At 35.3% G+C, this 26,543-nt stretch overlaps 1 protein-coding gene across 4 annotated transcripts in view; it reads left to right on the top strand.

Moving 5' to 3' along the window:
- CDH12 (cadherin 12) overlaps nt 1–26,543 on the top strand; it is a 1,114,509-nt gene that overhangs the window by 60,625 nt on the left and 1,027,341 nt on the right. The window contains exon 1 of one of the 4 annotated variants that reach the window (XM_064375901.1): nt 18,576–18,618. The exons of the other annotated variants lie outside the window; for them this stretch is intronic. The gene's annotated coding sequence lies outside the window, so the exon portion shown is untranslated. Of the gene's footprint in view, nt 1–18,575; nt 18,619–26,543 lie in introns of those variants that run through there. 4 annotated transcript variants of the gene reach the window in all.

The raw sequence follows: 26,543 nt of genomic DNA, 5'->3' as shown, positions 1-26,543 counted from the left end.
AATAAAGTCTGATAGGTGATGGTGATGAAATATCCATGAGCGCCAGCAGGAGAAATGTCCAGTGTAATTTTACCAGAGGTTGTGCTGGTACAATTACACCGATGACCCAGCATCTGATTCCAGACCACACGCTCCATCAGAGATGGTATTTCATCAACTCAACAAAATTGAACACATTCCTCAGAACTGACTCAAATTCACCAAGTTTACAAAGCCAGACTTTACCCATTTTTTACCTAGATTTTGTCTGGCTCTATAAAACCAGATTTCAAGTTGTAACTTGAAAACTATAAAGTAGTTATAACCACCATTTACGTGTATGTCAAAAAGCAGAAAGGCAAGACACATGTTTTAATAATAGTGAGGTGGAAAACAAACTGCAGCAAAAAATAAAACTGATGAGAAGTAGACATTCCTGTTTTCTGCCAACCTATCTTACCACTGTCAACGTGATATGCAGTAAGCCAAATTGTAACCGAAAGGGAGCTCAGGCCCGGTGTGGTGTCTCATGCCTATAATCCCAGCACTTTGGGAGGCCGACAGAGGCAGATCACCTGAGGTCAGGAGTTCAACACCAGCCTAGCCAAGATGGTGAAACCCTGTCTCTACTAAAAATACAAAAATTAGTAGGTCATGAGGGTGGCCACCTGTAATCCCAGCTACTTGGGTGGCTGAGGCAGGAGAATCACTTGGACCCGGGAGGTGGAGGTTGCAGTGAGCCAAGATCGTGTGATTGTACTCCAGTCTGGGCAACAAGAGTAAAAATTCAATCTCAACAAACAAAAAAACAAAAAACCTCAATGTGTCTATTGCAAGTGGGAATAGATTTGACAAAACTGCAAAAACATGCTTATATGGGCATTACCATTGTTTATGTGACTAAAATAAGAAGTGTCTCTAATTAACTCTGACACATCACTGATTAGAGACAATGCATATTCATTTAAGAAATGTTATCGATATGGTTTGATTCTGTGTGCCCACCCAAATCTCATCTTGAATTGCAATTCCCACATGGAATTGGGAGGGTCCTTGTGGGAGGTAAGTGGATCGTGGAGGTGGATGGAATTGGGAGGGTCCTTGTGGGAGGTACGTGGATCGTGGAGGTGGATGTCCCCCTTGCTGTTCTTGTGATACTGAGTGAGTTCTCATGAGATTTGATGGTTTTAAAGTGTCTGGCTTTCTTCACTTACTGTCTCACCTGGTGTTATGTAAGATCTGCCTTGCTTTTCCTTCACCTTTGCCATGATTGTAAATTTCCTGAGACCTCCTCAGCCATTTAGAACTGTGATTCAAGAAACCCCATGTCTACTAAAAATACAAAAAATTATCTGGGCGTAGTGGTGCATGCCTGTAATCCCAGCTACTCAGGAGGCTGAGTCAGGAGAATCACTTGAACCCAGGAGGTCGAGGTTGCGGTGAGCCAGTAGTGGACCATTGCACTCCAGCCTGGGCATCAAGAGTGAAACTCCGTCTCAAAAATAAATAAATAAATAAATAAATAAATAAATAACCCAATTTCAGGTATGTTTTTAAAGCAATGTGAGAATGGACTAATACAGTTACTATGGCACAAAATAAAGAGTACCAGATTTGACAAACTATGTTTGATATAGTCTCATCAGCCTGAGCAACGTTTTTCTATATTAAAGGGAATCGCGTATCTCTTTTTTAAAGCATTAAATGTGGATTGAATTATTAGGCAGCAGTGTTATTTGCCTTATATTCTGTTCTTTATTGGTAGGTTCTTCATGGTTGCATTCCAAATTGTGCCTTATATCATTAGTCTTCTGTTCTATACCTGCAAAAACTTAAGACTTGGGTGAAGTATCTTTTAATTGGTAGCAGACTTACAATCTATTTTTCTTCTGGTTCTAGATTTATGCTCTTATACTCTTCCTTCTTGCTTGGAAGACAAGTAGTCAAGAAGAATCAAATGGAGTTTAGACTTAGAGTTTTGAGACAAGAAAACTTAAGGAGAATGTAGCTGCTATGTAATTTATATATATATAAAATAATTTATATATATTTTATATATAGTTATATATAAAAACTATCTATAGTTTCCAAATTATATATATATAACTATATATAGTTATATATATATATATATATAGTTTCCAGTTTATATATATATCACTATATATATATAAATTATAGTTTCCAAATTATATATATATATATAAATTATTTTATATATAACTATATATATATACAAATTTTGGAAAAATATATATATAGCTGGGCATAATTGGGGCTCCTTCCTTCTCAGGGACTTGTTAGAATTTGGGATGCTTACTTGGTACCTACTGAAGAGCAAAAGGTCCCTTATATTTAGTCTATTGTGGTTGACATAGATGTCTTCTCAGTAGAAAGTTGTTTGATTCCTAAGATAAATGACTGTTCTGTGCCAACCAGGATTCCGTGAGTCTATAACTCCCTTCTTGCTCAATCCCAATAATTCTTGCCACCAAGCAGTGGGATGTGGTCTCTGACATTTATATAATAGCTCCATCAATTTAGGAGTTCACAAAACACATGAAAAGTTACGTTCAGGTAAATTTGCTTTGGTCTTGCAAACTTCCCTAGCCCAAAATCTGACTAATTATGAAAGAGATGTGGGTGAAAGGAGTTATAGATATAGTACAGATAAACAATAATATATCTGCAATATTTTGTCAATATATATTTCTTCAAATATTTGAAAGATTTCCAAACAGAAAAGGGATTCATTTTTATTCCATGTATATCCAAAGAATTATATAAAGTCAATGGATAAGATGAAAGTTATATGGATAATTTTGCTAGGTTATCCTTCTAACTTGTAAGAACTGAATTTTTTTAGAAGCGTAAGGCTTTGGAGTAATCTATTTATAGACTGGCAAATAGAAGACCCCTTGAGAATTGTGAGATGGTTGATTTATACCTGCTTTCTTCTCAAATGTTAAGAAAAGTTAATTCATCTTAGCCCTCATTGATGCTGTTATTAGTTTCCATAATTGCTATCACTAGGCCACCTTAACTAGGTATTTTTCCCTCTGTTATTTCTTTTTAAGTGAAAATCTGTTCTCGTCTAGATATCACTTGTCCAAGAAAACATGCTTTGTTCATTTTTGCAATAAACTGAACAATCACTTTACAACAGTTTTAGCATTATTTGTAATATTTGTTTTTTTTGGAAGATGTACTTTTCTCATGAGCCACACATTACTTGACTTAAAAACAGGCTTTTTCTGACTGTTATCTGTTTATTAAAATTTTAGAAACTGCTATTGTTCTAAAAATATTTCTTTTATGTCATTTTTGTCCCTTTATTCCTAAATTCTTGATTATTTTGTGTCTGAGATTTTCCTGTACTTCAAATAAAGCCACTAAAAGGACATAAAAAGTAAATTAAGAAAATTTTTATATTTAATTTATATTTTATTCTTACAAATATATAACTATTATGGTTACATCATCATTGGTAAAATTAACTCACTTCAAGGTTCATATTTCATACTGAACCAACCTAACTTCCTTGTTATATTTGAGAAAGAAATCTCTTTCCAGTTTTAAAATTTTGGTAATTTGAGAATTTGTCATCCAACAAAACTAGCCTATTGTAAATCAGAGATATAAAATCACCAAGCCTATGAAAAGTTGTGTCAAGCATGAAATTAATACTTCTGAGACACTTTTATGAGAAATATATTAAATCCAATAAGTTCCTTTGTTCCAGAACCCTGCAGACGTTAGTGAAATAACTGTAAATTTATCTCTTTTAACTAAATGAAAATATTCACATTAACATTTGTATGCTTATAAGTTTTATTATATATTATTGCTATATTTTTAAACTCTGAACATGATTAATTTGTTTTTACAAATCTTGTTTTCCTGGGGTATACAATTATATCATATTCTATATTACAAATTTTTCATTCTTTATTATATCACTTTAATTCTAGGACTTCAAACGTTTCATTGGGCTGTGCTTTCACTGCTTATAATAAGTGACATACTATTGGTGCAAAAATCCATCTTGCCACCTTAATTATAATATCAAGTTAAAACTAAAATTCTCTGAAATTTCCTTTTTTCCTTTTTTTATTATTCGTTCCTTTTTTTGTCTTTTTCCTTTTATTTTCTTTCTCACATATACAAAGCAAGTATCTAATTTATAACCTATATTTTTATTTTAGGCCAATTCCAGGGAAACTCAAAGTAAACTATGATATTCCTTTATTCATATGACCAATACTTATTGATTTTCTGACTTACGCACTTAACATATAGTTTCTAATTTGAAGTTTTATTGAAATACACATTATTTGAGTTTTAAGTATGTTATATACATGATTCTATGTTCAAATCCATGTAGGAGGACATCATGGAGTGAAACGTGGACTCTGCAACTAGACTCTTTGGGTAAAAATTCTTGTTCTGATGGAGTAAACTGAACCCCATCCATCTTCAGGTTCTTATTTTAGCATAAAATAATAATATTACCTTCTTCAAAAGAAAAAGGAAATATACATTAAAACTTATATGTTATATAAATATATAACTATGTATATATAAAACTATGTAATTGTAATTTCATAAATATCTAACATATTTTATATTTTATAAATTTATATGTGACCATTATAGTACATATTTACATGTTGTATTTATTAATACACTTCAAGTATTATCAATTATAATATATATTTCATATATATCAAGAATACTTGGAATAGTATATATATATTTATATATTATGATACATTTTTATATATATAACCGATTCTTAGGATGACATATGAGTATTAAATCCATTTGAATTATGATAATACTTTCTTTTTTTCTTTGAGTCCATCTTTTTTCCTTCCTCTTTCTTGCCTTACACCTTTATCCTTGTCCAAGCACACAAATCAAGTTGTAGCAAATAAAGTTGCATATAAATCTGCCTTTGTGGTACAAAAGTAAAATAATTATAGCATAAATTAAAGGATACATTTATGGCACATTAAAATAACCTTAGAAGCTAACAACTGCTTTTAAGAATAAACACCTGGTACAGTTAGTCACCAGTCAGCCTTTTAAATAAAGACTACTGCAGGTTAGACTCACAAATAATATTTTTAAAAAGGGAAATAAAATACAGCAGAGAAATGACCATGTCCTGTCAACATTTTATGACTCTTTTAGCTTCGTTATGTGTGTTTTATTTCTTCCTAGTTATGAGAGGCACACACTGAGTTGGCCATTAAAGACCTTTGTTTCCTATTGTTCACGCACTTGTGTGACACCCATCCCTTGAGTGTGGCTGAACTTACTGACTCATTTCTAATAAACAAAATTTATTAGAAACAAAAGTGTTGGTATGTCTTCTCTAAGATTAGATTACAATCAAAGCTTGGTTTCCTTCTTACTCTCCTTTTTTGCTTTCTCGCCCACTGAGGGAAGCCAGCTGCCATGTTTTGAACTGGTGTAAGACAAAGACTGATGACTCTGGAAACCAGCCAGCAAGGATCTGCTAACAGCCATGTGTGTAAATGTGTAAGCCAATTTCCCAGTTGAACCTTAAAATGTTTGTAGTGAGAGCTAACACTACGATTGCAGCTCAGTGAGAAATCTTGAGCCAAAGACGCCCTTAGAAACTATGAAATAATAAATATTTGCTGTTTAAGCCAATAAGTTTTGGAGTAATTGTTGGATGGCAATGGATAACTAATACATTAACAACATATCTTTTTTGGAACTGATTAGCACAAAAGTTCATAAAAGGGAAAGATTCCATGTGCTTTTCTGCAGGTGAAGTGACCAATATAAGGTAGAAATATTAGGGTGAACTCTTGGTAGGCTACTTGGAACAGACTCATATAAGTGCATCATGAAATCGCATAGTGGGGTACAAATGTGCTTTTAGTTTAAATGTGAACTTAATTAAAAGGTAAGTAATTAGAATACAATGTTATAGAAGAAAATGGAATTAAATGGAAGAAAATAAAATAGGAGATAACGGAATAGGAAATGTCCTCTTGTTTGCAAGTAATGAAGATTAAGTATTGGCTGTGTGTGTGTGTGTGTGTGTGTGTGTGTGTGTGTGTGTGTGTATTAGAGGTCCTAAGAACATGCACAGGTTCAGTGAGTTGCTGGAGGACCCTCAGTACTCAAAACTCACAGCTATAATTTATTAATCTCAAAATTAATAAATAAATTAATCTAAAAGATGTGAAGGCTGAATTTTTAAGAATGTAGGCATATAATTCCTCTATTTTCCTCAACCCCCTTCCCCATTACACAAATACAGATGTCACGCATCATGAGGTTCTTCCTTCAGCAGCAATATACAACCACACATGTGCCATATTTCTACCCAGAAACGCCTGGGTGTGTCTGAGTCCAAGGTTTTTATTAGGGGGCCAGTCATATAGAAGCCAAAACCACCCACAACTATTGGAATTTCAGACTTCAGGAAGGAAAAGAGGTGTTCAGCAGCCCAGCTTGAGAAGAACAGCCAGGTTCCAGGCTGCTATCCAAGGGCCAGCCCCACAAAGGCAGGTTTTGAAAGTAGCTACTTCAGACCTGCTGTGTTAGTTCCTTCCCCACACAGTACCTGTCTACATTTGCACACTGTCTACATTCGCATACTGCAAAATGGCCCCAGTGTGTGTTATTCCCCTCTATGTGGCCATGCGTTCTCATCACTCAGCTCCCACTTATAAGTGAGAACAGGAGGAATTTGTTTTTCTTTTCCTGCATTAGTTTGCTAAAGATCATGTCGTCTAGCTGCATCTATGTTCCTGAAAAGGACATGATATCATTCATTTTTATGGCTGTAGAGTATTCCATGGCATTTTCGTATCACATTTCCTTTATCTAGTCTTCCGTTGATGGGCATTTAGGTTGATTCTATGTCTTTGCTATTGTGAATAATGCTCCAATAAACATACATGTGTATGTGTCTTTATAATAGAACAATGTATATTTCTTTGGGTATATATCCAGTAAAGGAATTGCTGGGTCAAATGGTATTTCTGTCTTTTGGTCACTGAGGAATTGCCACAATGTCTTTTCCAATTATTGAACCAAATTTACACTCCCCCAAACAGTGTGTAACTGTTCCTAAAGAAATAGATAGAAGAGGAAATAAGACTGGGCATGGTGACTCACACTTGTAATTCCAACACTTTGGGAGGTTGAGACAAGTAGATTTTATGAGCTCAGGAGTTCAAAACCAGCCTTGGGAACATGGCAAAATGCCATCTCTACAAAAGATGCAAAGGTTAGCCAGGTATGGTGGCATGTGCCTGTAGTCCCAGCTACTTGGAGGCTGAGGTGACAGGATCAATTGAACCTGGCAGGCAAGGATGAAATGAGCTGTGATTGCACCACTGTACTCAATAATGGGTGATAGAGTGTGACCTTGTCTCAAATAAATAAATAAAAACAACCAAAAAAAGACAAAATAAGTGATAATTGATTAAGAATTATTTTATGAGAAATTCAGTTAATCCAAATGTTAGAAAAATATTAGGTAGACATTACCAGAAGTAGTAGAACATTCAGATTTCACAGAATTTTTTTTAATTTTTTAAAAATTATTTTACGATTATACTTTACGTTCTACGGTACATGTGCAGAACATGCAGGTTTGTTACATAGGTATGCACATACCATGGTGGTTTGCTGAACCCATGAATCCATCACCTACATTAGGTATTTCTCTTAATCCTATCCCTCCCCTAGACCCCATCCCTCGACAGGCCCTGGCGTCTGATGTTCCCCTCCCTGTGTCCATATGTTCTCATTATTCAGCTCCCACATATAAGTGAGAACATGCTGTGTTTGGTTTTCTGTTCTTGTGTTAGTTTGCAGAGAATGATGGTTTCCAGCTTCATCCATGTCCCTGAAAAGGACATGAACTCATCATTTCTCATGGCTGCAGAGTATTCCATGGTGTATATGTGCCACATTTTCTTTATCCAGTCTATCATTGATGGGCATTAGCATTGGTTCCAAGTCTTTGCTATTGTGAATGATGCTGCAAAAAACATACGTGTGCATGTGTCTTTATAGTAGAATGATTTCCAATCCTTTGGGTATATACCCAGTAATGGGATTGCTGGGTCAAATGGCATTTTTGGGTCTCGATCCTTGAGGAATCACCAAACTGTCTTCCACAATGGTTGAACTAATTGACACTCCCACCAACAGTATAAAAGCGTTTCTATTTCTCCACATCCTCTCCAGCATCTGTTGCTTCTTGACATTTTAATGATCACCATTCTAACTGGCATGAGATGGTATCCTAATGCGGTTTTGATTTGCATTTCTCTAATGACCAGTGATGATGAGCTTTTTTTCATATGCTTGTTGGCTACATAAATGTCTTCCTTTGAGAAATGTCTGTTCAAATTATTTGCCTACTTTTTGATGGTGCTTTTTTCTTGCAAATTTGTTTAAGTTCTTTGTAGATACTATATATTAGCCCTTTGTCAGATGGACAGAATACAAAAATTTTCTCCCATTCTGTAGTTTGCTGTTCACTCTGATGATAGTTTTTCTTTTTTCTGTGCAGAAGCTCTTTAGTTTAATTACATCCCATTTGTCAGTTTTGGCTTTTGTTGCCATTGATTTTGATGTTTTAATCATGAAGCCTTTGCCTCTGCCTATGTCCTGAATAGTATTGTCTAGGTTTTCTTCTTGGGTTTTTATGATTTTAGGTCTGATGTTCAAGTTTTTAATCCATCTTGAGTTAGTTTTTGTATAAGGTGTAAGGAAGGGGTCCACTTTCAGTTTTCTGCAGATGGCTAGCCCAGTTTTTCCAGCACCATTTATTAAATAGGGAATCCTTTCCCCATTGCTTGTTTTTGTCAGGTTTGTCAAAGTTCAGATGGTTGTAGATGTGTGGCATTATTTCTGAGGTCTGTGTTCTGTTCCCTTGATCTATATATTTGTTTTGGTACTAGTACCATGCTGTTTTGTTACTGTAGCCTTGTAGTATCGTTTGAAGTCAGGTAGTGTGATGCCTCCAGCTTTGTTCTTTTTGCTTAGGATTGTCTTGGCTATGTGGGCTCTTTTTTGGTTCCATCTGAAATTTGAAGTAGTTTTTTTCTGTGAAGAAAGTCAATGGGAGCTTGATGGGGATAGCATTGCATCTATAAATTATGGCCAAATAGGAACAGCTCTGGTCTGCAGCTCCCAGTGAGGTCAACACAGAAGTGGGGTGATTTCTGTATTTCCAACTGTGGTGCTTAGTTCATCTCATTGGGACTGGTTGGACAGTGGGTGCAGTCCACAGAGGGCTAGCTGAAGCAGATTGAGGCCCCACCTCACCCGAGAAGTGCAAGGGTTCAGGTAGCTCCCCCTCCTAGCCAGAGTTAAGTTTACAATGATTTACATCAGAATCAAGAATGTACACAGCTTATCATACTGGTCTTCTGCTTAATAAATAAAAACAATTTAAAAGTTTAATCAAATTTATAATCGGGGCAATAACACTGAATGAATCTTGAGACTAAAAATTTCATAAAGTAAGAATAAATACTCCTAAGCAAGAATGAAAGATTACTTAATCAAGGACTCAGAGTAGGTGAGCATGAGGAAAGGTAAGAGGAGAATTGTTGTGCCTGTGTGAGCACATGCATGTGTTCAGGAGATGCATAAGTCAGAAGAAAGCATCAAAACCTCCTTCCTTTGATTCATTAGGGGCAATACATAAAATTCAAATATTAAAAACTATTTCCACTGTGCCAAGGATCATGGAATTTATCTCATCAGCCAATGATTCTCAAACTGAATCAATATATTTCAAGTGACTGTATTACTATTCACTTGAAATGTTTTAAAGTTTATTTAAATTTATATAAGGAAAAAATTTAAAATAGCTACAACAGTACTGTGAATGTAAACCTTATTATCACTTGCCATACATAAAAGGTATACTTTAAAATTAATATTTCAAAACAGTGTTTTAGAAATATAATTAGAAATAGCTGCCTGCCAATGTGAAATAGAAAACATACTGTTTTGCAAGCAGGAAAATACAATAATGGAGATTATCTGTGACTAGGCTGTATTGGGTCTAGTAAGAAGAAGTGAGTAGAGGAAAGTAGGATGAACTGGTAGATTGATGCATTTTCCATCCAAGTAACAAGCCATGATAGTTTTAACTAGAGCAATTTTAGTGGGTATTTGAGAACCATTTAGGAAGGAAAAATTAGTAGCACTTAGTGGTGACCAATTTAATCGGGATGGGTAGATGAGCAAGAGGAAAATTGTCCAAGGTAGGGAATATATAAAGTAGAGCATGGTAAGGGGAAGGTGAGGGAGTTTAAGTGTCAACTAGAATGTAGCAAAGTATAGCAAGAAACCAAAAGTTGAAGTTGTGGAGTCAGGATAGAAGTTTACTCTGTCAAGAATACTAGACTTTATAAAGAAGTCTATACATTGTTATTAAATCATGGCTGTAAATCTGCTAGTGATATAACATTATTTGTATGGGAAGATGAAAAAGCCTATCAGTCTTTGAGAAAATTTTACAAAAACTAGAGGGTATAGCTTGGGAAGAAATGGAAGGGTGAATACCTTTAGATATAGTGACAATGTATAACAAAATAAGATTAAAACATACAAATACAAATATTTAATTCTTAATACAAATCCATAGAGAAAAAGAATCAGGAGTGACCTCATAGAGACACAAAAAATACCAGAGACACTCTTCCAGTGAGTGACACATAAATACATTTCTGATTTTAAAATCGTTTGGAGAGATTTATCAGGAGCAAACTTGCCTTGTTCTGATGGACAAAAGCAAGGAGGAGAAATGGTATAAAATAATAAAATGATTCAGGTCTCTTTGTGGGGACACATCTTGCTTACCCCCATGATGCCCTCAGCCTAAACTCATTGTCAAATTGTGGTACTTAAGAAGTCATTTGTTTTGTATTATTTCACAGCCCCATACACAATTTGAAAATGTCTTACATTTGGGCTAGGACTGGTCACCCTGGCTACTCTTTTCTGCATTTGTTTGTTTAGCAGATTGGACATATTTGTATAAATTTTTAATATTAAACTAATCACAAGTCTAACAACATTGTATGTCACAATCATTTTGCACTTTAAATTTGCTCAAATAATTCTGGAATGAAAACATCTGTATTTACTCCCTTACGTTGTGAGTTGTCAGTTGTATAACTCTAGAAAGCCTTTATTCATACTATTATTTTTAACTCATCTCCCTGAGAAAACCGATTTTCAGTGAGTTATCTGATTTTAACAAAGTCTGTTCTAACTCCATTTTCTACTGGGCTTATTAAAGCCAGTGTGAGCCGTGAGACTTAGCAAAGGTCGGAGGGAACTGAGCTGAACTCATTACCATTCATCTCTAGTTACTCACACCTTTGCCTTTACCTTAGGATGAAATTCACTGGGATAGTGTGTTTCATGTAGTTATTAACAAAAATGGATCATTTCCATGGTATTTTATGAACATTACTCCTGATACAACATTTAAAGTGGCATGTGCATATTCATAAACATGTTACAATGTTTAAAAGATCCAAAATGTGGCTTCAGTTTTGAACTTAGGTCCTAAAAGAAAAACCTATTCATTTTTATATGTTATTGAAATTACCAAAATTTAATTTTTGCATTATATTATGAATTCACCACACAACTTTCCTTAATTTATTAAGCATCAAAATGACATCTAGATCAACATCCCTTTGCTTTTATTTCATCCTTAAAAAATGAGAAGATCCAGATATAGTACTTTGTAAATGTAAATGAATGTTGTTAGCAGTAAGTATTTACAAGTAATTGAAAGTTTTTATTTAATTTATGTGAATGAATACTCCACCATGTATCTGCTTGTTTGTTTCATTGTGAAGACTTGACATATGCCCTCTAATGCATGTTCTACGTATGCTGCTCCACCAAATTCTGTGCATGGTTTCCACATACCTTATGCAATTAAAAGCAGACAGGAAAGAAGCAGACATATGATAATCCCTTTTTAAAAAATTTTGTGGAGGATATTATCAAAGGGAATTCAAATTTATGATTGTTAATGAATAGGTAACCTAGATCGTAGATAAGAATCTCAAGGATCAAAGAAACTTATTGTATTAGTTTGTCTTCATACTGCTAAAAGATATTACCTAAGACTGGGCCATTTATAAATAAAAGAGGTTTAATTGACTCACAGTTCTACATGGCTGGGGAGGCCTCAGGAAACTTACAATCATGACAGGAGGCAAAGGAGAAGGAAGTACCCCCTTCACAGGGTGGCAGGAGAGAGAGAACACTGGGAAAACTGCTACTTTTAAACCATTGGATCTCATGAGAATTCCCTCACTATCATGGGAACAGCATGGGAGAGGCCACAGCCCCACCACCACAATCCAGTCACCTCCCGCCAGGTCCCACCCTCAGCACCTGAGGATTACAATTCAAGACGAGATTTGAGTGGGAAACAGAGCGAAACCATTCATTCTGCCCTGTTCTCTCCCAAATCTACAAAACCAATCATGTCTTCCCAACAGTCCCCCAGGGTCTTAACTCATTCTGGCATTAACCCAAAAGTCTTAAGTCCAAAGTCTCATTTGAGACAAGGTGGGTGAGTCCCTTCTGCCTATGAGCCTGTAAAATCAAAAACAGGTTAGTTTCAATTCCACAATACAATGTGGGTACAGACATTGGGTAATGGGGAATGTCCCTATTCCAAATAGGAGAAATTGGCCAAAACAAAGGGGCCACAGGCCCTATGCAAGTCCAAAACCAAGCAAGTCAGTCATTAAATCTTAAAACTCTAAAATGATCTCTTTTGACTGTATGTCTCCTTTGACTGCATGTCCAGGACACACTAATGCAAGAGATGGACTCCCAAGGCCTTGAGTACCAATTTCTTTTCTAATGTAATTTTCTTGTAAAATTGACTTTACCATTTCCTTCAATCCCTTGCCTGCTATTTAATAGTATCCCTAGAAGCTTGGATCCCTCTGCTCACTCTTCTTTCTTTGGAAGTGCATTCTGGACCAAGAAGCAGGGGAAATTAATAGATTCAATTACTATTGACTAAAGAGTACAGAATCTATTAGGGGACAATTGCAGTCACTTACTTCCATAGCAAAGCTGCCCATTACTGCTGAGAATAATAGCTAACAAAGCTTTTAAATTCTAGGTTGGAGCTAAAATGGAGGAAAAGAGGTCAGTGCAAGAGGAGAAATGAGAAATGAAGAGTCCTGTGGTGGGAGGAGACTTGGGGGTTGTTGGCTTAGTAGCCGTAGAGCCAAAGGAAAAACAAAATAAAATAGACCAGAAAGAGGAAGAAAAGGTACATCGGCAAAACCCTCATCACAGTCATATACATTATACTTATCCTGCACCACAGGCACTTTCCAACTTCAATTCCTATTGCTGAAACTGAAAATTTGTATCGATTCGAGACCATACAAAAATATTTAATCTTTGGGATGATTAATGAGATTAGATTTCACCAAGCTTCTTGCAACAGTTATGAGCTACAAAGCTTTGCTTAGAAAATTTTTTTTTTCTTGAATTCAACACTTTGAATAACATCATACAAAATTGGAATGCACACTTCATAGAGGATTCAAAATATATTTAAACATGTAACAACTCAAGGATTTGAAATAATCAGCTGATTGATCCTGATCATGTGCAGTTCATTCAAATAATCATTCTTTTTATCAGCGTGTCACATTTATAGTGAAGAGAGAGGATTTACAGGAATGAATAAGGTTACAAGGTGTTTGCTTTTCCTCTAGTACTCCTATTGTGTCAGTAATGACTGTGTTTCAGCTGAGAGTGGGCTGTCTCTATTACTGCCAAAATTACTATTTTAGACTTGCTTAATAGACAGACTATTAAAGCAAGAATTTATACCAAAAGTGTTTAGAAAAGCTCTTTTATAAAAGTCATAAATAAATATTTGTCTATAGATCACACTATTTAAAAAAAAATAGAGACAAAGTCTCATTCTGTCACCTACGCCAGAGTGCAGTGGTGTAATTATAGCTATGTGGTTTGGCTGTTTCCCCACCTAGGAATGTACTTTTAAGGATTTTAGTTTTCAAATTTTCATTCTTTTTAAGAAAACTATATTTCAACCAAATTATTTCAATTAAGTAAAATCTGTTAAAATGAAAGCTTTCTAGAGAATTATTGAAGTTTTTAATCTTTGCAATTGATATTACATACTGATTAAAACTAATGTATCTTCTTCAATAAAAATAGAAATTAGAGAAATTTAAAGGCGACAAATACTGTCACTTAGGAATATGTTTTGCTTTATTGGTGTCAAACACATTATATTTAGATAATTCTATCCATTTCCAATTTTTATTAGTTCTCATAATTAGCTGAAGGAGGAGTGCTGAGCCCCTTTTCATAGAGTTGGAATAATTCAAGGGTAGACTGGAATGACTTAAACAGTGAGAGAAGTATCTAGCATTGTCTCAGCTTTTTCCTCACTTCCTTTTAAGGATATATCTGCTTGTAGCAAATGTAAATTTTCTTTCTTTCTTACTACAAATAGTAATTCCCAACGGGAAAGGCCTCCATTTTGTGAACTCTATTAGTGACTTTTACAATGTGTTAATTAATGGGAACATTGAGATAGTAGCAAGCCTGCAAGGCTGAAACACCTAAGCTACATTAATCATAATCAACAACAACAAACTGAATGAAAATATCATCCAAATTTTAAAAAATTTATAGCTGTGAATCTTTTTCTAAATGTATGTTGAGATCTATGAATAAAAATATTTTGGCCAGCCGTGGTGGCTCACACCTGTAATCCCAGCACTTTGGGAGGCTGAGGCGGGTGGATCACGAGGTCAAGAGATCGAGACCATCCTGGTCAACAAGGTGAAACCCCATCTCTACTAAAAATACAGAAATTAGCTGGGCATGGTGGTGCTTGCCTGTAATCCCAGCTACTCAGGAGGCCAAGGCAGGAGAATTGCCTGAACCCAGGAGGCGGAGGTTGCGGTGAGCCGCGATCGCACCATTGCACTCCAGCCTGGGTAACAAGAGTGAAACTCCGTCTCAAAAAATATATATATATATATATTTCATATCTGGCTGGGCGCCGTGGCTGATGCCTGTAATCCCAGAAATTTGGGAGGCCAAGGTGGGCTGTCACTTGACGTCAAGAATTCAAGGCCAGCCTGACCAACATGGTGAAACCCCATATCTACTAAAAATACAAAAATTAGCTGAAATAATGGAACACTCCAAGCTTCTAGGGAGGCTGAGACAGGAGAATTGCTTGAACCCAGGAGGTGAAGGTTGCAGTGAGCCAAGATCTCAGCACTACACTCCAACCTAGGCAACAGAGGGAGACTCTGTCTCAAAAGAAAAATTAATATCTTTGTGGCAAAATCAGCATAAGCAAATTTAAAGGGAAAGTAACCAGCTGAGAATATACATTTGCAACTTATATAGGAATTATGATTTCTTTACATCCTAGAATTCAATCAAAATTTAGAATAAAGAATGCCTTCTTCCTTGAACTTCTACAATCAGAAAAATAATTAAAAACATAAAAAGGCATTTCCCAGAAAACATACACACATCCACACACACACATATACATATACAGAGCCAAAAAATAAATGAAAGATGTTTTACTCATTGTCAGTGAAAATTTAAAGCAATGATTCCAATAATTGTAATAATGTCATGCTTAACTAGTACACATCTATCCCATAATAATAACAGCATTATTATTATTTATCCCAAATAATCCTGACCTGAAATGAAAATCAATTAAGTAAAAGACTATTTCAATAGTTCTTATGAGAAAAATTATGTCTATCCTAACCTAAAACAACTAAATAAGCTTTACCAAAACAATGTATCAACTGAATAACACCTTATAAATAAATATGGATTATACATTAAGTGGAATGCAATAAAGATTTGTATTACTTACCAAAGAAGGAAGAGGACACCAGACAGTGCAGTATTTGGTGGAACGGGGTAGAAGGGAATCATTCTTTGGAATATTTTTCCTCTTTCTTTATTATTGCTTCACTAGATTGTTTTTTCTTTTGGGGGGAACTGTGGGGTAGCTCCTACCTATCTAGCACCTAAAGTTTCCATAACATTATCACACTGAACTTTAAAACAACATAAATATGAAAGACTAGAATCCTTGGAAATGTGGACATCATGCATGTTCAAAAATGGAGGTATGGAAGACATCAACTCTTCAACATTTTTACTTGGTGTATACGTCTTTAGGGTTGTTTGAGCAGGACAGTACATAATTCAAACTTGTTCTAAGTGATATTTCCAATCAGAAACTGTTACCTTAATTGGTGGTAGTGTCTTTGCCTGAAACCATGTCCAAATGTTACTTCTTATAACTTATTAATTTCATGTGTTTTGGGCAGTGAAACTATTGGTAATAAAGAGAAAGAAAGAGCCATTCCAACATAAAGTTGAACAGTAAGATACATACCAAATTTAACACACTGATCACAAATTACTTATCTGATTTTAAATACACTTGTCTTTTTCACAGCTCTAAAATTTCTCACAACCCCCAGATCATTCCTATTTTTTTTGGAAAATTCAGTTTCTCTAACTAAATTTAGAATACCCTTCTTTCTGAAAATCCTTCCTCATCTCAGCGGGTGGTTACATAGATTTCCTTCTGTGCCAATAGAGCTCTGTGTAAGCAATTATCACAGACATTACCATATTGTACTATAATTGACCATCCCAGCCTTCTGCAATTCTGTACACATGCACACATACACACACATGCACAAAGTCTGTGAGTTCCTTCAAGGATAGACAGGGATCACTTATTTAATCCTGTGTGCCACTAGTTTTTCTTAAGTAGTAGGTGCTAAACATCATGTTGAATTAATTATTAAATAACGTAATCGATCAAAAGATAATAGTCATGCAAAGTGGTGAAGTACACAGAGCTTTATAATTATTATGTTTATTTGCAGTGGCTGTGCAAGTTTACTATGTAATTAGTTAACCTGTCCAAGAAATAAATATCCTAGCTCCATGGACTTGCTGACTGGTCACGAACATACAATGTAAGTGTATTAGTCCATTTTCATGCTGCTGATAAAGACCTACCAGAGGCTGGGCACAGTGTCTCACACCTGTAATCCCAGCACTTTGGGAGGCCGAGGCAGGTAGATCACAAGGTCAGGAATTGGAGATAAGCCTGACCAACATGGTGAAACCTCGTCTCTACTAAAAATACAAAAAAATTAGCTGGGCGTGGTAGCACACACCTGTAATCCCAGCTACTCAGGAGGCTGAGGCAGGAGAATTGCCTGAATCTGGGAGGCGGAGGTTGCAGTGAGCCAAGATCATGCCACTGCACTCCAGCCTGGGCAGCAGAGTGAGACTTCGTCTCAAAAAAAAAAAAAAAAAAAAAAAACTACCAGAGACTGGGAAGAAAAAGAGGTTTAATTGGGCTTACAGTTCCACAAGGCTGAGGAGGCCTCAGAATCATTGTGGGAGATGAAAGGCATTTCTTACATGGCAGCAGCAAGAGTAGAATGAGGATGAAGCAAAAGTGGAAACCCCGGATCTCGTGAGAGGTATTCAGTATCACAAGAATAGCACAGGAAGGACCAGCCCCATGATTCAGTTACCTCCCCAGGTCCCTCCCACAACATATGGGAATTCTGTGAGTTACAATTCAATTGAGATTTGGGTGGTGACACAGCCAAACCATATCTGTAACTGTGAAGAATAGTGGGACTGCATAATAAATAAGCGTATATGTACTTCATACTACATGTAAAGTATTTTACTTACATCTCAGGACACCTTCTCTTTCCAACTTACAAAGCTTCTCATGAAGCCATTTTACACAGTGCTGTTAATCTCACCAAAAGGAAAAAGTTGTAACATTCATCCCACTGTTAATATCCAGTTCTTTTGGTTGCCCAATTATATTTGTTTTAGTCTAAAATTACTCCTCTAATTATTTAATATTTTAATTTTCCAAATTAAAATGAAGATATTATGTTAGTTAAAAGATAAATTTCAGCTTGTCACTTTGGCATGACAGACTCAGGCTTCTCTGTTCCTGAAATTAGATTTTTTTCAAGTATATCATTGTGAACCACTGTGAGCCTAGAGTAATGTTATGGACTGTGATTTTGTGTCAGTGATATATTGATTTCAGAAATGACACAAATCTCGTTTTGATTGTGGTATCTTTTAACCTGTAACTTCTATGTAACAATGATACATTTTAAGGTTATAACATACCACCTGCTGTCAAGGCTGATGCATCCAAGCACAACTAGGAAGCGATTTCAGTTACAATGAGAAAACCTGTGCTTTTTGAACTCAATTCATTGAAGAAATAATTGCCCGTGAACTATATATGTGTGTGTGTTATATAATAGATAAATATATATATGTATTTTCTAATATATGAAATAGGTATTTCACATATATATATAGGAACTTGTTTTGTTTATAATTTCAAAAAATATTTCAAAAATTATTTTTGTTTATAATTTTATTTTAGATCCAGGAGGTACATATGCAGATTTGTTACATGGGTATATTGTGTGACACTGAAATTTGAAATGCAAATGATCAAATGATCCTGTCACCCAGGTAAGCACATAATTCAATAGGTCGTTTTTCCGCCGTTGCCCCTCTCTTCTCTCCCCACTGTAATAGTCCCCAGTGTTAGTTGTTCTCATCTTTATATTCATGTTGTATTAGTTACTTTTCACACTGCTGATAAAGATACACCCAAAACTGGGTAATTTATACAGAAAAAGAGGTTTAATGGAGAACTCATAGTTCCATGTGGCTGGGGAGGCCTCACATTCACGGCAGAAGGCAAGGAGGAGCAAGTCATGTCTTCCATGGATGGTATCAGGTATAGAGAGAGATTGTGTAGGGGAACTCCTCTTTTCAAGACCATCAGATCTCATGGGACTTACTGATTATCACAAGAACAGCACTGGAAAGACTTGCCCCATGATTCAGTTACCTCCCTCTGGGTCCCTCCCACAACATGTGGGAATTCAAGATGAGATTTAGGTGGGGACACAGTCAAACATATCACATGTGTACTCAATGTTTAGTTCCCATTTTTGAGGGAGAACATGTGGTATTTGATTTTCTGTTCCTGCTTTAATTCACTTAGGATAATGGCCTACAACTGCATCCATGTTACTGTGAAAGACATGATTTCTTTTATTTTTATGGCTGCATAGTGTTCCATGGTTTATATGTACCACATTTTCTTTATTCGAACTATCATTAATAGGCACCTAGATTGATTCCATGGCTTTGCTATTGTGAATAGTGCTCCAATGAACATACATGTGCATGCATCTTTTTGGTAAAACAACTTATTTTTCTTTGGATATATTCCAAGTTATAGGACTGCTGGGTTGAATGGTAATTCATTTTTAAATTCCTTGAGAAATCTCCTAACTGCTTTCTATGAATACTGAGCTACTGTACATTCCCACCAACAGTGTTCCTTTCCCTCCACAGCTTCACCAGTATCTGTTCTTTTTTGACACTTTAATAATAGTGATTTGGATTGGAGGGAGATGATGTCTCACTATAGTCTTGATTTGAATTTCTCTGATTAGTGATGTTGAGCATTTTTCATATGTTTTGTGACTGTTTGTATATCTTCTTTCAAGAAATGTCTGTTCATGTATTTTTCTCGTCTTTAATGGGGTTATATATAATTTTTGCTTATTGAATTGTTTACATTCCTTATAGATTCTGGGTATCAGACCTTTGTTGTGTGCATAGTTTGTAGTATTATCTCCTGCTCTCTAGGTTGTCTATTTATGCTGTTGATAATTTATTTTATTGTGCAGAAGCTCTTTAGTTTAATTAGGTACCATTTGTCTATTCTTGTTTTTATTGCAATTGCTTTTGAGGAATAGTCATGAAGATTTTGAAAAAGCCAACATGCAAATGGTGTTTCATAGATTTTCTTCAAGGATTTTTAAAGTTTAAAGTCTTACATTTAAATATTTAATCTCTCTTGAGTTAATTTTTATATATGGTGAAAGGAGGGTCCAGTTTCATTCTGCAAATGGCTAGTCAGTTATCCCAGCACCATCTATTGGATAGAGTTTTTTTCCTCTGTACTTGTTTTTGTCAACATTTTTGAAGATCAGATGGTTGTAGGTGTGCATCTTTATTTCTGGGCTGTCTATCCTGTTCCATTGGTCTATGTGTCTGTTTTTCTCTCAGTACCATGCTGTTTTGGTTACTGTAGCCTTATAGTATAGTTTGAAGTCAGATAATCTGACATGTCTGGCTTTGTTCTTTTTGCTTAGGATTGGTTTGGTAATTCAGGCTGTTTTTTGATTCCACAGGAATTTTATAATAACTTTTCCTAATTCTGTGAAAAATTACATTAGTAATTTGATAGGATTAACAATGAATCTGTAGATTACTTTGGGTATAATGGCCATTTTAACAATATTGATTTTTCCAATCTATGAACATAGAATATTTTCTATTTGTTTTTATCATTTATGATTTTTTCAACAGTGTTTTGTTATTCCCTTTGTAGAACTCTTTCACCTCCTTTGTTTGTTGTATTCCTAGGTATTTTATTTTTTTTTGTAGCTGTTATATATGAGATTTTAAAGCATATGCATCTTTAAATTTCATTAGGTTATATACTAAGTGTTAGTATTTTCATAGTCACCATCAAATAGCCTTCGTAGTACCAAAGAAAGTAGTTTAAGATTGACCTGTGAACTATATTGAGACAAATAAACTTGTGCAAATATACTGACTGTGGATCCAGCACATGAATTAGGCATGGTTTCTGCATACCTTGCATATGATTTTGCTCTCACATATTTTTACATTTCTTAGTTAATTTTAAATTTAGCTTATAACAGAAATATGTGCAACTCGTTTATTTTTCAAAAGAACAGAACGTGTGAGATACAAGGAGGAATTACTTTTATTTTTCCATTACAATAGGAAAAGGACACCCAATTTTGAAGGTTGATCCTTTTACTCCTCAGCGAAATGAGTCCACAGCTTTTCTATGCATTGCTTCCCTTATTTGATCATTTTCAAATGAACTCCTTGGTATCTAGCACTTCACTCTACTTTTGAGGTTAGTGTGATCTGGGTGGTCTTTCAGAATGGGATAAGCATTAGATTTCCCAGAACTAGCCCCTCTCCCAGCACTGTGAAATTTGAGCTGACTTTTAATGCAACCCTCTTCATGTACTGTTGCCAAGAGCCACCATGCTTACTTGATGGAAGATACTATTAATAACTATGTATGCTACTTTCTTCTTTGAACTGACATCATTCTGTGTTTATAGGACACCTTCTTGTCGAATCACAGTGGCCTTCTTGCTGTTCTTCAAGTACATATGACTCACTGACTTTGTACTTATAGTTCTCTATGCCGTGAATGATCTCTCAAAACTTACCATGGCCAGTCCCATTTTTATTTCAAGTATTTTCTTCTTAAATATCATTTATTTAAATTGACTTCCTCTTGCTGTCTTATCCAATATAGAATCCATACTGTACCATATTACATATCATTTCATACCGCCTCATTTCTCTCCTACAATCCTGTTCACCACTACTTGAAATTATGTTAGATCAGGGTGATTTACGTGTTTAATTCGAGTGTCCTCAGGCTTAATTAACTATGTCCCCTATAGTTGTCAGGGTTCTTTAGAAAAAAAGAACTAATAGAACACGTGTGTGTGTGTTTATATATATACATATACACACAGAGAGAGATTTTAATGTATGGGCTCACCTGATTGCAAAGGCTGGCAGATCAAAAGTCTACAGGGTAGTCTAGCAGGTAGAGTACTTAGGGAAGGGTTAATATTGCAACTTGAGTCCAAAGGCTATACAGAAACTGGTCATTCTCTGATAAAGACATAAACATGTTTTGTAAGGGGCTATTTGGCAAGTGAGAAATAAAATAATTAAAAGTTGAAATATTTTTACACAAATTTAAATTAAATTTTAGTATGATTGTAGTTACTTCTGTTACAAATTGATTAATTTTTCTATTTCTTGTAGCAACAGCATTTTATTTTATAATGAATAGAAACTAAAAGAATAAGTTCTCATTTCAGTTATGAGAGTTAAAAAAACACTGTACGTTAATCATGGTGTTTATCCCCATCCTTTATCAGTTTTCTCATCTGTAAGGTGAAAGACTGGATTAGATTATTTCAACTGTTTCTGTAAGATCTGCTACAATACAAGGATTTTGTTAAACACCTTCTCTTTTTTCAGGTTTTATATCCTTCTTCTATAAAATTTTGATACTAATAATTGTTCATGCCCATCAGCCAAAAACCACTAAGAATACATTCAGCAAATTGGTTTTATTGCTTGCTGCAATAAGGGAAACTAAAAACTTAGGAAACATTTGGTTTCTCAAAAAAGAGGAGTTGTTAGTGTAAGATATTTATATGTCTGGGGACAGGGAGTGAGTCATAGAACTATCTTCTCAAGGATTTGACAGAATAAACCGTGGAGTTTTTGGAACAGTCAGTAGTCTTATCATTAGAACAAATTGGCTCATCTGTATTACTTTTAGGTTGTTGTCTCTTGTCTTAGAATGTATGGGTCTAAATTAAATTGTATTATCATTTAGTATGTTGGCTTTGAACTTAGGTAATTTTTAATAAATGTTATAACTTAGTGTGGTATAGTATATGCATTTTGCAGCTATAGTGCAAGCCAATTTCAAAAATTTCCCTTGCAGAATAGCTACCAGCAGAGACATTTTTACTTTATCACTATTGGGCTTTAGGATTATAGGAAACATTTCATACTAAAATGTGAGTAAAGCATTTGACTTATAGTAGATGTGCAATAAACATTTATAAGAAACAACTTACCAATTATCTAAAAAAATGTAATATTAGACAAAAAAGCATCACATAGTTAAATGGGATAATAACACTGCAAAATACAATTGAAAATACAATCTAAGCTTGTGAACCAGCTGCTACCATATTATTAATTGCACCTCATACGTACGTTTTGGAAGTCATTTTTTTTCTTTAAATGATACGATGTAGCCAAAGGAAGCAAACAAATTACCTTTAATATTTATATTTAATCTAATGATATGTCAGCATTAACAGGCTAATCAACACTGTACACCATATGGATATATTGGTCTACTTTATTTGTTTTTATGGTTGGAATGGACCAAAAAACTCAATTCTCACCGACTAAAGCCTAAAATAAATATATAGATTCTCAAACATGGGCAATGTATAAGAGTTGCTGACAGAATCAAAGAAAAACATTGATAAAAAGAAGAGTCAGAGAATTCATGTTAACTTTTTTCTTCTGTATGCCAACTCTGTTTTTACTTTTCTTTAAGTGATTGTCCTATTGTAGACCTAATGAGTATATGCTTATTAGTGTAGAGCTTTAAGTTTTTGTTCTCCAAATCCTGTTTACCAGTTTAAGAAAAAAGCTCTTTTGGAATTTATTTTTGGACTCTATACTGGTGTAAGAAGAATGGGATGCTTTAAAAGTCCATACCTGGAGACAAGTGAATGTCTCTGGGAGAGTTAGTTTGTAAATTACCTGATAGGAAAAATGAAAAAAAAAAAAATACACACAAAATACCAAGTCAGTGCAACCCAGTAACTGCAGCAAATTTTATATGAGCTGTATTGTAAAAACTTGTGTTTGTTTTTGTGTACATATGTGTGTCTGTCTGTGTATCTATTTAAGGAAACATTTTCAGAGACCCTGGCTTTGATTTGGCTTAAATATAAGCCCAATTAAATGAGCCAGTACATGTACAGATTACTGGGTGCTCCTTCTATATCCAAAATTATCAAAAATCCTAACTTAGATTTCCATAGATATAATAAGAAAATACCATTTGTATTGTTTTGTTTACCCACCCCACTCCCCATTATGTCCATCCCCAAATCTCATCATTTGACAAGGATGGGTCTAAGAAGTTTACTCTTAATATAGAACTAATAGGGAAATGGGGGTGTATTAGGGGTTTCCAGAGACACAGAGCTAATAGGATAGATGTATATATGAAGGGGAATTTATTAAGGAGAATTGATTCACACAATCACAGGGCAAAGTCCCAGGATAGGCAATCTCCAAGCTGAGGAAGTAGAAAGCCAGTAGTGGCTCAGTCTGAGCCCCAAAGCCTTAAAAGTAGGAAAGCCAACAATGGAGCCTTCCGCCTGTGGCAGAAAGCCAGAGAGCCCTGGGCAAACCACTGGGGTGAGTCCAAGAGTCCAAACGCCAAAGAACTTGGAGTCTGATGTCCAAGGGCAGGAAGCACCTAGCACCGGAGAGAGAAAGATGAAAACCACAAGATTCAGCAAGCCAACTGATCCCATCTTCTTCTACCTGCTTTGTTCTAGTGGCACTGGTGGCTGATTGGATAGCGACCACCCACATCAAGGGTGAGTCTTTCTCTCCCAGTACACTGACTCAAAATGTTAATTTCTTCTGGCAACCCCCTCACAGAAACACCCAGAAACAATGTTTTAGCAGCTATCTAGGCATCCTTCAATCCAATCAAGGTGACACCTAATATTAACCATCATAGGGGGAAGCTTCCTTTTAAGAAAAAGCTCTATGTTGTGCTTTTTTTTTTTTTTTTTTTTTTTACGGAGTTTTGCTCTTGTTGCCCAGGCTGGAGTGCAATGGCGCGTTCTCAGCTCACCGCAACCTCCGCCTCCCAGGCTCAAGCGATTCTCGTGCCTCATCCTCATCCTCCCAAGTAGCTGGGATTACAGGCATATGCCACTAAGCGCAGCTAATTTTGTATTTTTAGTAGAGACAGGGTTTCTCCATGTTGATCAGGCTAGTCTTGAACTCCAGACCTCAGGTGATCTGCCTGCCTAGGCCTTCCAAAGTGCTGGGATTACAGGTGTGAGCCACCACACCCGGCCAAGTTGTGTACATCTTATGCTTGCTTCTTGCTTTCTGTGGGAGATCATATTGAATGCGAATGTCAGAACAACCTAAGCAAAGAGAGGATATAGTTATTTAAACAGTTATTCAAATATCGTAATTTTTAAATCTTGCTATAAAATAATGATGTTAGAAGAGGAACATCTAATTAGGCATGTTAACTTGAATTACTTGTTTAATTTTATACTGGGATTTAGATTTCCCATCATTACAGGGTGTCAGGTTATTTAGTCTATCTTCTTTAGTTAGAAGAAAATCAGTGGCAGAGGCCAGGTAGATCCCATGGTTCCTAACTCCCAATGTGGGATTATCTCATCCATATTCTTTTTTTTTTTTTTTTTTGAGACGGAGTCTCGCTCTTGTTGCCCAGGCTGGAGTGCAATGGCGCGATCTCGGCTCACCGCAACCTCCGCCTCCTGGGTTCAGGCAATTCTCCTGCCTCAGCCTCCTGAGTAGCTGGGATTACAGGCACGCGCCACCGTGCCCAGCTAATTTTTTTGTATTAGTAGAGACGGGGTTTCACAATGTTGACCAGGATGGTCTCGATCTCTCGACCTCGTGATCCACCCGCCTCGGCCTCCCAAAGTGCTGGGATTACAGGCTTGAGCCACCGCGCCCGGCCTCATCCATATTCTTAATACTTCCCCCCTTTTCTTTATAGATGATGTTAAAAAACTGAATATATATCTTCTCTTTGTTCCACATTAATGAAACATTGGTGTTTTGAGTACCAATTACCTTTAATTTTTCATAAAACAAAACTTTACTTACTATGCAACTATGCTAATAAAAAAAATCATCACTAATGTGTGAAAAAAAATCACACTCTACACCTTAAACCCATCTAGATCATAAATGCATGAAGACTGTTTTCATATCTTTCAAAATTGTGTCCCTGTGTCTTGGATCCGTTCCTGGAATGTAATAAACACTCCATAACTAAATGGTTTTGAATGGGGTTTTCAATTCAAAGTCAGTTATATTTATTTTGGGATACATCATAATACATATTTAGTTACCATGTGATAGAGTTATCTAACTACATTTTTCTTAGAATCAAATTGAAGATTTTTTTCCTTCTCTAATGTGGTTTTGACTGAAAATTATAGAAAAAAATAAATGTTATGGATTCTGTAGTTTATGAGAAACACATCTGAGATTAAGTAGCAGTACTGAGTAAAAATTGAGTTTCATCTTTCTGTACTACATTCTAGAAATAGCAAGAATAGTTAGATAATAACTCCAAATACCATGATCAAATTTTTCTTGACTTTTTTTAATTGAATTTATAACTGTAGACTTCATAATTGCATTGAGTTGTATGATCAGCATATTAAAAATACTTTCTTCTTTTTAATCATAGACCATAGTTTAAATGCTTATGCTCTATATTGAAAATATGAGATCAAAATGAAATGCTGCCTTTAAAAATGAGGAAACTCTAAATCTCCTAGGTATAATTTATTATTTTTATATAAAACTTTGATATAAGACAAAAATAATATTTTGTTTAACTATAGTTGATTGTCATTCCCCAGCTTTTAAACAATATATTTTTGAAGAAATTGTCAGTATAATTTTGTTTA

The sequence above is a fragment of the Aotus nancymaae genome, unplaced genomic scaffold (genome assembly GCF_030222135.1).
Source record: "Aotus nancymaae isolate 86718 unplaced genomic scaffold, 86718_ANA_hifiasm-v0.15.2.pri h1tg000014l, whole genome shotgun sequence".
Classification (NCBI taxonomy): Eukaryota; Metazoa; Chordata; class Mammalia; order Primates; family Aotidae; genus Aotus; species Aotus nancymaae.
The sequence above is the reverse complement of the archived record's forward strand: the minus strand, read 5'-3'. Positions and strand labels throughout refer to the sequence as shown.